General features: G+C 26.7%; 2 long non-coding RNA genes across 2 annotated transcripts in view; both read left to right on the top strand.

The window, feature by feature from the left end:
* The window catches only part of LOC129915597 (uncharacterized), a 132,619-nt gene extending 123,487 nt beyond the window's left edge, over positions 1-9,132 (top strand). Inside the window, exon 3 of the long non-coding RNA XR_008772331.1 lies at positions 9,019-9,132. This is a non-coding gene — a long non-coding RNA (uncharacterized LOC129915597). The remainder of the gene's footprint in view (positions 1-9,018) is intronic.
* On the top strand, positions 9,132-14,094 carry LOC129915596 (uncharacterized). The gene is made up of 2 exons (XR_008772330.1): positions 9,132-12,812; positions 12,886-14,094. It is a non-coding gene; the product is annotated as an uncharacterized LOC129915596 (long non-coding RNA).
* Positions 14,095-14,580: the final 486 nt, after the last annotated feature.

Genomic DNA, 14,580 nt, shown 5'->3' with positions numbered 1-14,580 from the left:
CACAACCGTAATGGAAGAAATATTTAGGCAGGTATAGCTACATCCTGTGCTCCTACGCATTACATTATTTTTATTTTTATCTTTATTTGCTACTTCAGATGCAAATCAACTCAATACAGAGAGAACGATACCAAATTAGAGGCTTTCGTTGTCGAGCTTATTTGGTTGATTACTAGGTGGATTATTTTTGATTGAGTTTTTTTTTTTTCTCCTCTGAAGCTGATAATGGAGCAAAGATATAGGCGAACACAACCAGAGGGATAGATAGTAGATGGTATACAGGAAAATTAGGATAATCATTATATTACGATGATAGTCCTTTGGGAATATACCACACACAAACAACCAACCAATTCGAGTGAAGGAAGTTTGCTCTACGGCTTATTTCAATTTGTTTCTTTGCTAATTGCTGTCTGATTTGATGATAATTTAAACCTTGTGCTTTTGTATAATGACTGGATCATTAGAATATTATTTCAATTTGCAGCAAAAAAACAAACACACACAAAACTTATAATGTTATGAGAATGACTAATGACAGAGTGAGATATATTGTAGGGGAGTAATAATTCTTTTGAAAAGGAAATTATAAAGATAAGCAGCAAAATTTTAATTGAAATAAAATCAAATTATCGAGGTAAAGATAATATTTATTAAAAGAGATATAGATCGATAAATCAAAAAAAATACGGAGATAAACAGTTTCAGAGATTTTACAAGTTTCAACTGATATTTAGTAATTTCAGTTGAATTCACCAATTCAGCTAAGATTTATTAGATTCAGCTGAATTCTAGAATTTCAGCTACGATCAACAAGTTTTGACCGAGAGTTGATAGATTGAGCTGAATTTATCAGTTTCATCTGCGTTTTACCAGTTTCAACCGAGAATTATTAGATTCAGCTGAATTTATCAGTTTCAGCTGCGATTTACCAATTTCAACCGAGATTTGCCAATTTTAGTTGAGATTTACTATATTCAGCTGATTTCACCAGTTTCAGCTGAGATTTAACAGTTTCGACGGAGAATTAGTAAATTCCGCTGAATTTACCAGTTTTAGCTACGATTTACCAGTTTTAACCGTCAGTTACCAATTTCAGCTGAGATTAACTATATTCAGCTGAATTCACCAGTTTCAGCTGCGACTTATCAGTTTCGATCGAGAATTTAGAATTTCAGTTGAGATTTATTAGATTCAGCTAAATTTACCAGTTTCAGCTGAGATTTACCAGTTTAGTTTCGATCGAGAATTAGAAGATTCAACTGAATTTGCCAGATTCAGCTGCGATTTACCCGTTTTCACTAAGAATTAATAGATTCAGCTAAATTCACCAGCTTCAGCTACGATTTACCAGTTTCGACCAAGAATTAGTAAATTCCGCTGAATTTACCAGTTTTAGCTATGATTTACCAGTTTTAACCGTCGGTTACCAATTTCAGCTGAGATTAACTATATTCAGCTTAGTTCACCAGTTTCAGCTGCAACTTATCAGTTTCGATCGCGAATTTAGAATTTCAGTTGAGATTTTTTAGATTCAGCTGAATTTACCAGTTTCAGCTACGATTTACCAGTTTTAAACGACAGTTTCCAATTTCAGTTGAGATAAACTATATTCAGCTGAATTCACCAGTTTCAACTGCGACTTATCAGTTTCGATAGAGAATTAAGGATTTCAGTTGAAATTTATTAGATTTAGCTGAATTTATCAGTTTCAGCTGTGTTTTACCAGTTTCGACCGACATTTACCAGTTTCAGCTGAGATTAACCAGTTTAGTTTCGATCGAGAATCAGAAGATTCAACTGAATTTGCCAGATTCAGCTGCGATTTACCCGTTTTTACTAAGAATTAATAGATTCAGCTGAATTCACCAGCTTCAGCTACGATTTACCAGTTTTGACCAAGAATTAGTAAATTCAGCTAAATTTACCAGTTTCAGCTACGATTTACCAGTTTTAAACGACAGTTAATAATTTCAGTTGAGATTAACTATATTCAGCTGAATTTACCAGTTTCAGCTGCGACTTATCAGTTTCGATCGAGAATTAAGGATTTCAGTTGAAATTTATTAGATTCCGCTGAATTTACCATTAGCAGCACTTTTTTACCAGTTTCGACCGATATTTACCAGTTTCAGCTGAGATTTACATACTTAATCAGCTGAAATCACTAGTTTCAGCTGCTATTTACAAATTTATTATATTCATTGAATTACAATTTTTAATAAAAAATCCAAGTCGCTGAAACTCAAGTGACCAACTATCTTCCTTAATTAAAAACCGTTTCCAACGAAATTAAATAAATAAATTGATTTGACATTATCCTTAAAATTTATTTGTGTCCTGCAGTTTGACAAAAAAAAAAAAAAAAAAAAACAATTATTTTCAAACAAACTTCTTCGTAATTAAACTCCTCCCCGCCCATTTATTTAACAACTTTTCTCCTCCATTCTTCCGTTCTACATCTGCAAAAAATAAAAATCTCACGTAGCATCAATTAAATTTCTATCACAAAAATTTGTTTCCAAAAACTCTCAGGGGAATTTGAGAAACGAGATGAATTCCAATCAAAGTCTGAACAGATTTTGGCAAACGCTTTTCAATTCAATTAAAAAAAAAAAAGTATGCTCCTTTACCCGCTTATACCTAAAATCGCTTTGGAATAACTATTCAATTTTTTTTTTTCATTTTTGCAACAATATTTTTTACCTGCGGGATATTGGAAAACAATTTTTTTTATTTCCTAGGTTTGAGAATATAAAATTAACAAAAAAAATAATAAATAAATAAAACGAAATTTAAAACTGGTTTAGTTGATGGCCAGCAAAATGTACGGTTGAGCGGATAATTTAACAATTTGATATGGTCAGCGAAATATTTTAATATTTTTTTTTTTTTATATTTTTTAGTTTTTGCACTTTTGCACAATTTGAGGGCAAACAACAAACAAAAAGTTTCAAACTTGCAACAAAACCAACAAATAAAAGAAAAGGAGCCAATTAGTATAAAACGTCCCAACACACCGCTTGATGGCCAGGTCATCTCGTCTAACGATGAAATTGCTATTCTATTCACAAACTCATACAAAAGCTCGTTAAATGATAGTATCTGTGTATGTATTGGGTGTATAAAATGTACGGTATTATAACATATAACCCTGCCATCAGGATAATTGAAGATTATTTTTTGGTTTTCCCCAGACAATAAAATCGATTTTGTGTTCTAGTCTACCCCCTATATTGCATACACCAGGTAGATAGATAAAACCACAAGGGAATATGGCATCCTTTGGTACCCTTATATAATGCACCCACAACCCACATGCTTCTATTCTTTACTTGCTGTTTGTCTGTATGGTTTGCCTGTCTTTCTTTCTGTCTGTCTGTCTGTCTGGTTTGAGGATATAAACGAATTTCGGGAAGAGGCTTATCTAGCAATATTCCTCATTTTCAGATTTTATGTCTCTAGATTAAACTTCAAAAGCTTAAGAGCAAGATCATGTCGCAAGTACTTGCTTGCCATTTAGCTTTAAGGAAGAAATATTGCCTACACCTAAAAGAAAATTAATTCGAGTTTTTAATTTGTTTATTAAAGCAAAATTTTGACAAATTTAAACTTGATTTAAAAACTTAAATTCCCAAAATTCTGTGTTTTTAGAAATCAATAATTTTCAGGATCTTAATAGATAATATCAATTAGAAAAGTGCATTATTTGGAATAAGAAAAAAATATTTATTGCAAATAAAAATATTTTTTTTTGCAAATGAAAAATGTTCCCATAAAAATAAATTATTATAATGTTTTTCCGAATACAATTTTTTTTTCTTTAAAAAAAATTCATTCCAAAATGGGAGCATACTAGTAATAATTAATTGCACTGGTTTACAAGGGTTTTGTTGCCGAAACAAAAATATACTTTTCTGAAGGTTTTCGGTGTGCTTAACCGAATCGGAAGTCAGAAACAACTAATCAACTCTCGTTTTTGAGATATTAATGTTAGAAAATGCAAAAAAACGTTTTTTTTTTAGTTATTCGGACCTTATTCTTTTGTAAGGACAAATTGTTAGAGCATTTTTAGTGACGGTTTCTATAAGAACTATTTTCCATCTTTCGATACCTGTTTAAATCTTTTCAATATCGTTTGTATTGCCCGAGATATCTTAAAATGAAGTAAGTAGGTTTGAATTCACGAATTGACGTTATAAAATTTATAAAATTAGCCAAACAACTGAGGATATCTCAGGCAGTAAAAAAGATATAGGAAATATTTAAACAGACTTAAAAAGGTGGAAAATAGTTCTTATAAAAACCATTACTAAATATGCTCAAACAATTTTTCTTATATAAAAGAATAAGGCCCGAAGTACGGGAGCTGATTAATTTTTTTTGACTTCGGATTCGAGTTCAACACACCGAAAACATTCAAAAAAGTATATTTTTGTTTCGGCAACATAAAAAAAGTTTAATTTTGTTATCCAGTGTTGTATTTTTTTTTTTTTAATAAAATTTTTGCTATGCAAAGGCAAACAAATGAATAAAAAATCTGCAATAAAAATTGTATTTTCATTGCAAATTTTTGTATACCTATGTTAATATTTTTTTAATGTGTTATGGAAGGCATCCTGATAATCTCACTCTAGAAACTTTATATTTTCCATTTTTCATGAAAGTAATTTAACTTATTTGCTTCAAAAATCAAAAATATAAAATATTTTTGCTTACCAACTTTTTTGTTTATCAAAATTTAGATCTGAAGTTTTTCAAATTAATCAAAAGTCTTCCAGATGTATATAAGTCAGAGTAGGAAATTTTTAAATAAAATCTGAATTAAGTCGGCAAAATCTGAATTTCTTGTTGTAACTTGGAAAATCTTTAGTTTGATTTTTTTGTTTAAAAAAGTTGATTCTTTTAAATTTTGTGAAAAATGAATCGTTTATTTCAGAAACGACATAAGTCCATGAGCATAAACTTTTCAGCAGCAACAAAAAACTGTTTTTTACTTAAAATTCCACAACACTTAATTTAGAGTATGCCGAGTTATAATCTAGCCTAAGATGCATTTAGAAACCTTTAAAATATAAACTTTTTTTTAGGTATGTCGTTTCTGAAATAAACGAAATTTTTGTGGTAAAACTTTTGTTTTTATTTAGCTATAGTTTTTGAACCCTAATTTCGATTTTAATAAATTAAATAGCAGTAGATAGAGTAAATCTTTACCTTTTTATAGATGTATCACTTAAAGGCTTGCGTGTCATGATGTTTGCCAAAAAAATTTAAAACTGGTAAAATGTCATATTATTCAAGAGTTAAACACGCTGCCAACACCAGAAATCTGGCTATAACTTTTGAATCCTGAGTACAATTTTAATGAATTTAATAGATATAGATAGAGTAATTCTTTACCTTTTTATAGATATATAACAAAAGGGGGTGCGTGTCAAGATTGCTGCCAAAATAATTTAAAACTGGTAAAAAGTCATGTATTTAACAGTCAAAAATGTTGTCACCGGGTGAAAATTTTCCATATATTTTGAACCCTTTTCTTTCAGTTTTCGTATTTTGGGGGGTCTGACATACTTAATTTTTTTTCAGAAGATGAATAACTATACATAAATGAGAAATTTCCAAAAAAAAAAATTTTTGGAAAAAGTGGACTTATGCTGTTTCTGAAATAAACGATTCAAATTTGTTTGCATTCCCCATTGCTAAGAATAACTTCTGACCAAAATTTTTAAGATTCAATTCTATATATTTAAAATTTTGGAATTAATAATTCTGAACTTGTTTTTATGCAGAAAATACATTACACAAGTTGAAGTATAAAAATGGAGAACAAAACTTTTAGTTCTGAATTTTAGTACATTAATCTTGAAAAAAAAAACAGACTTTCAATAAATTTTTTTTTTCCAAATTTAGCAACTTTTGTTACTTTTTACCGACTTCCAAAAAGGAGGAGGCATTCAATTCGCCTGTATTTTTTTTTCATTCTATATTTTATAACTAGCTATGTAAACAAAATTAAGTATTTTTGAAATTTTAGGTTATTTTCATAAAATTGTGTTTAAAATATCTATTTTAAAACGAACTTTGCTGTTTTTTTTTTTTAAAACTACTAAACAATTAAAAAAATCAAGCATTATATTTAGCTTATTTATACAGTTATAGATTTCTACATTATGTTTGCAAAAATGCTTTATTAAATTTCATTATTATTTTTTTAAACCTTAAAAGAAAAACATTAAAAAATTAGATAGATTTTTTATTATTTCTTAAAATTATTTTTTAATCATTATAATATCTATTTGAAAAAAAAAATAATAATAATAAAAACAAAGTAAGTACCTATCTATGCTATAATCAAGTAATTTTATATACCTATCATTACTAAAAACAAAATCTTAAAAATAAAATCAAAAACTGTTTGCGAAAAATTGAATTTTCAAAAAAAAAAAAAATATTTTGGCTCAAAAAAATTGTTTTTTTCCAGCATTCTGATTTTCATAAGTTCACAAATCCTAAATTAAAAATTTAATAAATTTAAGTGTCTGAATCTTCAAAATTGTTCCAAATTATTAATCAATATTGTGTTTTACCAGAAAAAAAAAATGAGGTTGTCAAAATTTCGAAATTCTTTTATAATGAATTTTGAACTACAATTTTCTTCTATTCTTTTAATGTTAAAAAAATATTTTATCATTATAAGTGTTTTTATTTATTTTTTTAATTGGAATTGGATTGTTTGAAAATGTATCTTCTTTATATTAAGGGGTAATAACACCTTGTAAACCACGAAATCGAGCGTCATTTTCATTAGCCTATAAAACAAAGAAGAAATATTATTTTCTTTTGGTGTTTGTCTAGTTTGATTAAGTATATTAATAGGTAACAGAATGGGCTAATGTTAAATTTTTTAATGATGTGAAATTTTTTAAATGGCGGTGTAGTTCAGGATGATAGTAAAATCCTATGCTCCCATCGGGCGACCAACTAACTCCTACAGTTTTTAACCGATTGGGCTGAAATTTTGTGTGGAGCTTAAAAATACTATTCTCTAGTGAAGTAGGTACGTAGGATTTTTTTGAAATATTAATTTTTAAAGAAATGGCATTAGTTTGAAAAAATTATTTCATTCCAAAAACAAAATTCGTTGAAAAAAAGACCATAAAATCGTTAAATTTTAATATTTCAAAAAAACCATACGTACTTCACTAGAGAATAGTATTTTTAAGCTCCACACAAAATTTCAGCCCAATCGGTTAAAAACTGTAGGAGTTAGTTGGTCGCCCGATGGGAGCATAGGATTTTACTATCATCCTGAACTACACCGCCATTTAAAAAATTTCACATCATTAAAAAATTTAACATTAGCCCATTCTGTTACCTATTAATATACTTAATCAAACTAGACAAACACCAAAAGAAAATAATATTTCTTCTTTGTTTTATACGGTGATGAATATGACGCTCGATTTCATGGTTTACAAGGTGTTATTACCCCTTAAAGTATCAAGTTTTACTTAATTTTCGATATTTTAGTTTTTTTTTTTTTTTGCTACTCCATCAATCACCCTTTAAGAATCCATATTATAGTGGTAAAATGATGATATAAGGATAAAAAATCTCTTGTGATTTAGGTGATTGGCTATTTGTTGGTATATTTTTTCTTTCTTCGTTTTTAACGCAAGTTAGTTTTGGGGCTAAAGAAGGATATCCTTTAAGGATTCGTTTATTTTGACACCTGTGTCGTTAGGGTTTTGATTTTTTTTTTCTGTAGTTTTTTTCTTCACCTTTTCTGAATATTTCAGAGAGTCATTTTTCTGGACATTTTTTGGTTTATATTTAGCTTTTTCTCATAGTGATCATCCAAGTGTGAAATTGCCAGGTTGAAAACCAAAATAAAAAAAAAAAAAAAAACGATTTGGCTGCTGCCGCTGTTGAAAGAAAAAATATATACCTATTCTGACTGACAAAATGAGCTCAGGGAATACACAAATTTATTTTATGCTTTTTCTTCATCATATCCTTTTTTACATGGCTTAGACTTAGAAAAAAAAATTTACAATTTTTTTTATGTTGGCGACGAAAAGTACAAAATAAAAAAAAATTATATATATAATTCAAGGGATTTGCTGAATGAGCCTTCGGGCAATTACCACCAAAAATAATTGGAACATAAAGTGAAATGTTGCATACTAATTGGATGAAAAATGTAATATCCTTGTACAACAACAACAACAACAACATCAACGTCTCCAGTGCAAAAAATATGTTTTTTTTTGCAATGAAAAATATAATAAGAACCTATTTGGGTATAATTTTTTTGTATGTTTTTGTACGTTCTTCATTATTTATGCTAAAAAATAATGATTTTTTTTTCTTCGTTATGTTGGATCTGGATATTAATTTTTTCGTAAAGGTTTTTGAATTTTCAAAGAGATGTGGTGAAGGATAAAGCAATTCAAAATCATGATGGGAAAAAATACTCTGATACCAAAACAGAAATTATGGTTAAGTTCATGTAAATGTCATGCAAAATAGAATGAAGTCTTTAATTAGTTAGAGTGGTTCGAATTAGTTGGGAAAGGTTAATATTATAATCAGTTCTTGGGACCAAAGAAATCCATTAAATTAGGGTCTAAACACGTAGTTTAACTATCAGCAAAGGCACTCATCGGAAGACGGAAACTATTAATTACAAATTATGGCACAAGGAGTATGAGACTCCAAATCTTAGATAAGTGAGCTATGGTTTCACGTTGGGCGCCATTGTTGGAACCACAGTAGTTTATCTGCGATATCTGCAAAAAGCAGTCTATCTTACTTTATTTGTAGTTCATGTTACTCAAAATCTTAGTTTTGTAGATATTCCCAGTTCCTAAAAATAGTGTCGTTAAACAAAAAAGAAAAAAAAAAAGAAAACAAAACTGCAAAAGAAATGAATTTTGATTTGTTGAAATTATTTACTAAAATTAAAAAAAAAATATTTAACTAATTATTATTTTAATTTTTTTCTCATTTCAGAATGCGCTCGTTCATGGAGGAGAACGAAAAAAATGATCCTCTTATTAATGCCCCGGATAAGAAAAACAATCCATGGGCTGAAAAAGGAAAATGTGTAATCATGTAATATTACACCAATAAAAAATGCAACAGCCAACATCAACAACAACAACACATTAACAATAGTACTACTAACAACAATAACAACAATAACATACAAAATTTCAACTTAAACAACAACAACAATTCGATCAGTACTACAAACAACAACAATTTAAATACTAAAACACAATACTACTACTATACAAACAACAACAATAACAACAGCTATTACAACTACAACAAAAGTAAAAGCATATTTTTCCATAATGTGAAACGTAGAACATTTCATGAGCTCCATCATCGACCAATTTTAATTCAATTCATCACATTAATTTTATGGATATTCACAAAAATTCGTGCAATGCTCTATAATACCATACCAAGGCGGTTGCAATAAAGTTTAAAAAAAAAAAAAAATATTACAAAATAAATAACATCTTCAAAAAAATATAATTTAAAATAATAAAATACAAAATATTGGACAGCAAAATATCTTTAAAAATAATGTCCCTATACTATATTATTGTAAAATTGGATATGAAATTCTATAAAATTTGGAACATCCTATTGAATTAGAAATAAAAACAAAAAATAAAAAAAAAATACTATCCAAAAAAAAACATTTTACACAAAAAACATGTTTTCTTATTTCTATTTTGAATTAAACAGCAATTTTATTGTTGTTCTTCAACAACATTTGTTGTTGTTCTTTTCCTACAACTTCTTTGTATAATTTTGAATTTTTGATTTATTTTTTGTTTTAATTTAATTTTTTGTTTTAACCAACCCAAAAGCTAAAAAAAAATGAAGTAGATGTTTTATATGAAATCAAGAAAACTCTACAAAACACTTTCATGGTTTCCTTTTCTTATTTAATTTGTATTTAGTTTTAAAGTAGACTGCTACTTTTAGACAAAAAAAAAAAAATATAATAAAAAAAAAAATACAAACAAACAAAACAACTCAACCAAAACGCACTCTTTATACCACCCTGTTAACCTCTATATAAGAATTTTTACAAGAAAGACAACTTTTTTCCAAAAAAAAAAAAAACTAAACAATGAATAAAAAGAGCACACAAAAAAAAAACCGAAAAAAAAAAATTATTGAAAATCTCAGTTGGCAACCATTATTTTCCTGAAGAGAAGAAAAAATGAAGAAAGACAAACAAAAACGCTCTCCTAACAAGATACAATGATTTTTTAGCAAATTTTTGATAAGAAAATAAAAAAAAAAACAACTACTTAGATAAATATTTAAATAAAAAGAAAAAAAACAAAAAAAAATATAACAAAATATTTATACAAAAATAAACGCTATTTCACCAACACCGCCTTTTTATAAAAATGAAAAAAGTGTGTCCTTCTTATAGATGATTTTTTATTAATTAATTTTTTATTTAAATTTTTTATTTGTAATTTTAACTTTTTCTTTAAAAACTTCCCACTTAAAATAAAAAGCGTTCAAAGCTTAGATGCGCAACAACAATTTCACCCTTAACAAAAGAAAAACAAAAAAAAAAAAAACATTAAATCCCCAAAGTAACTTTGCTAATTAGAAGAAAACCCTTTAGTTTTTGCTTGAAATATAAAATTAGATGAAATAAAAACCAAAAGTAGAATGAAAAAAAAAATAATTAAATTATTTTAAAGAAAAATAAAAACAACTTGCGTAGATTTTGAGCATTAAAAACATAAAATAAAAATCATTTAAAGCAAAAAAAAAACAAAATATTACTACCAGCAAAGTTAAAAAAAATGGTATTTATACAACTTTTTTTCCAGGTAGTGGGAAATATATTATACAAAAAAAACTATATAGCAAAGCAAAAAAAAAAAAATTATATAACAAATATAACCTTAAGTTTAAATATTTTTTATTTTGAAATTTTGTATTTTTTTTTATTATTATTGAATTTTATTTAAGAAAAAAAAGACAACATGCCCAAAAATGAGGTTAAGTCATCAGTCATTCATCGTTGAAAAAATCAATATAAATGAAATCATTGAAAAAAACAAAAAAATATTTTTTTTGTTAAGAAAAAAATTTAAATTTAAGTTTAAAAAAAAATAACAACAACTAAAATATATACAAAAACAAAATTAGAAGAGTCGAAATGTAGAGGTTAAAACTCAGATATAATTTAAATGGAAAACATAAACTTATGTAAGAGTAGCAGTTTGAAAAGAAAAATACAAAAAAAAAAAAAACAATTAATTAATTATGAAAAAGGAACATAATTATATTAAGTACAGTTACAATATTACTTTCAATTTTTAAATATTAAATAACAAAAAAAAAAAAAAAACGGAAAAAGAAAAAAATATACAAACCATATAAGAAAAATTACAACTTTCAAAGTAAATAAAAACAAAATAAAGAAAATTTACCTGAAGACGAATTAAGTACCAAATACAAAATGATGATGAAATCAAGGCCTAAACATCAGATGGAACAACGAAAAATGTCCTTGTAGATGATAATGAGATTGCTGGCAGAACTTTAAAACTAAGAAGAACTACACAAATTAAAATGCAACTTTTGTGAAATTTGTACCAAAATGTAGAAGTTGACCGCATATCAGCTTCTTCCAATGGTTCAAGCTAGCAAAGTACTTAAAATAAGATGTGTACTAAATTTTAGAAGCGGAGTACCAAAACCAAATTTTGTACAAAGTTTCTGAAGCCGATGTCACATCATTTACTTAAAAAAAATGACAAAGGATTTATAAATGAAATTTGGTACAAAAAATGTCAAGACCTAATGGCACCACATCGACACAAACAAAATTATAAATTTGTTCCAAGCCGATGCTGTACTAAAATTTGGCATTTGGTTCCAAAACCAACATAAAATAATGTTCCAAAATGATCTAGTAAAGTAACAAATAGTTCGAATTTAGCTATTGGTAGAATTTGCCTCAATAAGCTTCTATCACAAAAAAAAAAAAAAAAAAACAATCAAAATTTGGAAAGCGGTACCAAAAAGTCATACAACGTCCAATGTTCTAATGTTATTTAAAAAAATATATCCAAGTTTGGACATGCGTACCAAAATCTTCAATCAATGTGCTGCGTACTTCAAAGAAATTTAAGTACGAAAACAATTCTTTTGAAGATATTCAATAAATTTTGAACAAAACGAAAATAATTCGGACTTAAGTGCTGATAATCATTTTACATTGTACAAACTTACCACAAGAAATACAATGGAATTTAAAGATTTTCAAGAATTTTAGTACACCTACTTGTTGGTGATTTGGTACTAAATCAAATTTGTCAAAAATCTCTAAAAATATGGAATGTTGCCAGAAGTCAAAAGGATTCCAGAGATCTAAGATCATCATTGGAAACAAATGATAATTTAATATGAAGTTTACCTGTGGGTTAAACTTCATCAAATTTGCTTAATAACGCATCGTTGGAAATGTCTCCCTTAAGAAATTTGGTACCATCCAAAAATAGGTCAACCATAAATTGTATTCTGTCAAATTTATTACAATACCTAAAACCAAAGTATTTTATTTTATGTTGGAAATAGTTAAAAAATTTTGTCGAATTTATGTATGATCCAAATAAAAAAAAAAAAACTGTTAATTAGCCCAAAAAGAGATTATCGGCGGCAGATTCTAATTACCTCATAGAACATTCGGGTCTAATGAGTGATGAAGGCGTCAAAATTTCTATTTAACTTGTGCTTTTTGATCAGAAATGGTAAGTTAATATTCTTTTATTCTCTTGTACTAACAATTTTACTAAATTTTGATTTGTGTTACTATCAATTTAGGTATCATCGTAGCAGTGATCTGGAAATCTTCTCGGTGGATTTAAAACGCTGGAAAAAAATTGATATGCATCATGGAAATTTGGTACACGACAAAAACAAAACAAACTAGACGAAAAACAATGGACGAACAAATATGAAAATTATTACTCTCTCTTACTTTTACGGATGCGTCTTCAGTCCATTACTCAAATATAAACAAAAAAAAAAAAAACAAATCTTAAATGGGTTGGATATAAGTTATGAAATATTAAAAAAAAATATAAATTCTCGATAATTCTCAAAAAAAAAAAAAAAAAAATAAAACAGAAAATTAAAAATAAACAAATTCATTATTATACTCTCTTGAAATAATTATATATTTAACTTGATTTTATTGAGTGGTATAAAAATTTAGTAAAGAAAATTATAAGAAAACAAAAAAAAAAAAAAAACAATACAAATTATATGCCAAGTAGAAAATTAAAGAAATTAGAAAAAAAAAATAATAATAACAAATTGTAGTTGTTTAAGTCTCTCAAAACTATATAACAAAAGAAAAAAAAAAAAAAACAAAAATATTCAATATAACAAAACATCAATGCACTTTCCGCATCGATGTTGTTTCGTTAATTTTTCAAAACAAAATATAAACAAAAAAAAATCTTACCTTCTATCCAAAACAAAAAAAAATCTAGGTTAAGATACTTCAAGGTATCAGGAGATAAGATTATAAAATTATAAAACAAAAAATCAATTCATTATATTCAAAAAAATATATTTAACCAATATTTATCTTATTCAAATTAAACAAAGTTATAAACATTACAAAAAAAAATTATTAAATATTTAAACTAAACAAACACCAGAAATTCAGAAAAAAGAGTAATTACTAAAGAAGGAATCGTAGTTTAGCTAAAATTAAATGTTTTTTCTTGTTAAATATATCAAATATTTATTATATATAAAAAATATATAAAACAATTAATTATATATGAAAAAAAAAAAAAACGGTCTTGTCTCACCGGTCAACAACGTCGTCATTTGTTTTGATTGCGTCAAATCGACATTCGAGCATTTGGATGCGTCTTCTAAACCAACATCAAGCCTATTCAATTAAAAAAAATAAAAAAAAACAAAAAACTTTCCCTCAATCAAAAAAGGCCGGAAGAGTCTAAATGCGTAGCTAAACAACATCTCAACAACAAGCTGCCACATAATCTTGGTCTAATGCATTCAACAAAAAGTTGCATCGGCGATTTAAGACCGCTAATTATAAATTTATTAGTGTTATCAGTTAAGCAAAAGTAAAGTATCGCCCGAACAAGAAGAAAAGAAGAAAATGAAGTTTTAATTATAAATTCATTCAAATTATAATTAATAAAATTAAGTGACAAAAAATTATATAAATGATATATAAACAAAAATTGAATTAGTCAAAAAATCATGTTAAGAAATAAGAAAACAAAAAAATCAATATAACCCTTGTGTGTTATCAACGATTTTAAATCTTCTTCATATATAAATATATATAAAAAAATATTTAATCAACATTAAATTTTAAGTAAAAAATCAAAAATATTGTAGCCAACAAAAATTTTAGAAGAAAAAAGAAAGTATTATCTGACGAAAACACGTGAAATCTTTAAATTAACAAAATATATTATTATTAAAAAAATTTATCCAGCAAAAAAAGTTGGAATTTTTTGAAATTAATAA

This window comes from Episyrphus balteatus, chromosome 3 (genome assembly GCF_945859705.1).
Source record: "Episyrphus balteatus chromosome 3, idEpiBalt1.1, whole genome shotgun sequence".
Classification (NCBI taxonomy): Eukaryota; Metazoa; Arthropoda; class Insecta; order Diptera; family Syrphidae; genus Episyrphus; species Episyrphus balteatus.
This window is presented reverse-complemented; position numbering and strand designations above follow the sequence as displayed.